The sequence below is a fragment of the Arachis ipaensis genome, chromosome B03 (genome assembly GCF_000816755.2).
Source record: "Arachis ipaensis cultivar K30076 chromosome B03, Araip1.1, whole genome shotgun sequence".
Classification (NCBI taxonomy): Eukaryota; Viridiplantae; Streptophyta; class Magnoliopsida; order Fabales; family Fabaceae; genus Arachis; species Arachis ipaensis.
In genome coordinates, this window is record NC_029787.2 from 47,300,440 (window position 1) to 47,303,140 (window position 2,701).

The 2,701-nt window shown below is 34.9% G+C and overlaps 1 long non-coding RNA gene across 1 annotated transcript; it reads left to right on the top strand.

Annotated features, from left to right (window-relative positions):
* On the top strand, positions 293 to 2,350 carry LOC110269680. Its single transcript, XR_002358443.1, has 4 exons — positions 293 to 710; positions 872 to 955; positions 1,200 to 1,537; positions 1,720 to 2,350. It is a non-coding gene; the product is annotated as an uncharacterized LOC110269680 (long non-coding RNA).

The window sequence follows — 2,701 nt, forward strand, 5'->3', positions numbered from 1 at the left end:
TTGAAAAAAAATTTAAGAAAATTTTGAAAAAAATTAAAAGAAGAAGAAGAAAACAAAAATTAAAGACTCAATAAAACAAAGTAAAAATAAAAGAAAATTACCTGATCTAGGGAGCATGACAATCCGGCAGTTTGTCCAAACTCATCAATCCCCGACAACGGCGCCAAAAACTTGGTGTACGTGTACGCAAAATCCACACTCACTACAAAATTATTACTAATTGATGGAGGTTTTATAGTGGAGGTTTTTAAAAACCTCCTCAACATTATCTATTTGTGACATTTTACAAAACTCCCAAAAATAAAGATCTCAGTATTTTAAAAGCTTAAACAAACACTCAAAGCCCATAGTCACCAAAAACCATTCAAAGCCCATACTGAAGATGCAAACAGTGGTTAGCTTCGAGTGAGATGGATCGAAACCCTAAATTACAGCCATCGTTGTGCCGTCATTACCGCCACTGCCATCGCCACTGCTACAGCCATTCATCTCCTTGATGCAAGCACCAATGCCACCACGTGCTTCGACAATCTCTTCTCCCGTTGTCTCTTCTGTCGATGGGTCTCTTCAGATCACGAGACGGTAACTTTTGAGAAAGAACCCATGCCTTCGAACCTCGCCAGCAGCGAAGAAAGCGACGAAAAGCAAAGCTTCTCCTCCAAAAACAAATTCTCTTCCCGCAATGCTTTTCTAAGTACGATTTTGTTAAGGTCCGTTTCGAAACCTCAATTTCAATATAGATATCAAAAATTTTCTTCATTGCATGAATGCACATAATCAATCATTTTGGAATCTATTTTTTGTTCAATTTCAATTGGTTTATTTACTTCTATAGTGCGAATATCGATTCCCTTGTGTTTTATGCTTATAGGTGAAGGTGCGGTTGGGTGATAATACGGATCATTACTATGTTCTGTCTAGATTTTTGCTCAGTAGGATTCTAACTGTAACCAAGGTATGAAAATCCACTCTTCAATTGTTCATTTTGCTTATGAGTTACTTTAGATGGATAGGATTGAGATTGGATTGTGTTGAAAAGTGTTGTGCTTGCCCTTATAGACTGGATTTAAAGCTGCAATGTAGATTCGATTTGGTTAGTATCATTTGTGATTTGCTTGTTGGTTGCAGATTCCGAATCATGTAGCTATTAAAATATTTTGATTATAGTCTGACATTTGAAATTGTTACTCCTCTGCCAGAGAAATGTAGATTTTATTTGGAAACTGGAAATGTGACAGTTGAACTTGGTGGCATTCAGAAGGAGGTCTCGCGGTGCATAAATTGCGATGGTGCTGGTTACCTCGTTCACACACCAACAATACTTTACAAGATAGGATAAGTTGTCCTATATTGGCCTTATAAAATGTTTTGATATCATCTTTTATCATTTTCTGGTTTATTTTAGCATGTGACCATCTTATAGTGGCCTACCTTTTATGAATATTTAGATATTAATTGAAGTAAAGAATGGAGGACATAGCTTGTGCCCTCAGAGGAAAAGTGAGAAACAAAAACAGAAAAGGACATATTCTATGAGGTATGTTAAGACTGGGAAATACCACTTAATTTTTCTGTTTTAGTACTGGACTAGAATCTCTTTTTTTCTCTATTCCCTGATGATGGGTTATATTTGAAGCTTGGGTAATCTAAGTTGACTTGAATTATTTAAAAAAATTTGTATATCTTCAGTTAATTAAAGAATTTTTGTTTCATTGTCAGTTTGTGATCCAGTGATGGGTGACGAAGGAAAACTTTATGTTCCTCAAGAGCTAATATTAATCTATCGTGAAAGGGTAAGACTATTTAGCAAAGATGTTTCTACAGGTGTTCATGTGCAAATAATATATACAATGCATCAAGTTTAAAGAATATAAATCTTTTAGCTCAGTTACCAATAATTGAAAACTCATTTTTCTTTGCATTGGACGGCCAAATTAATAAGGGAAAGAAGAAACTATTACATTATTACCGTATTCTTTTGTGGAAAAAAGTAAAAGGTGCTTTTCACCTTACTTTAATTTATGTTATAGTTTCACGTGAATGAAGTAATGAATAAGTGTGGTTAAGGTCACTAACATATACATACTATACTAGTACTAGCATGTAAGAAATAATAAATATATGGTTTTATTTGTAAGAATTAGGAAAAGAAAGAGAGACAGCAGGGGAGGGGTTACATCCTTTTCACCTTTCACTACCTTTCAACTAAAAAAAGGAAATGTAATGTAATGATATTGAAGGCAAGGAGGGCATTGAGAGCGCTAAAAGCATTGGTGAAGTTGCAAGCATTGGTTAGGGGCCACATCATGAGAAAGCAAACCGCAGATATGCTAAGGCGCATGCAAACATTGCTAAACCCCCCTCCCCTAAATATTAAATCTATAGTTTTGCCAGTTGAAAAATGCATAATGAATTAATTATATGTATTGCTTAAGAGAAATGGTATTTTTTGCTCTGAATCCATAATTGTAATTCCTGTCAAATGTTGGTGTTGGTATTTTTCTTCCAAGCAACTTACGACAAGCTTTTGATGGATGTAATGTCACTTTCATCAGGTCCATACCAACTTTGGAAGTGTTGGGAGAGAGTTCTTTAATGCCAGTCCTAAGATAGAATTGGACAAATGACATGAAAAAACAATATGTTCTTCAAATGGACAAATAATTCTGGTTTGTAATTCCTCCTGAAAAGTGCTATTTTG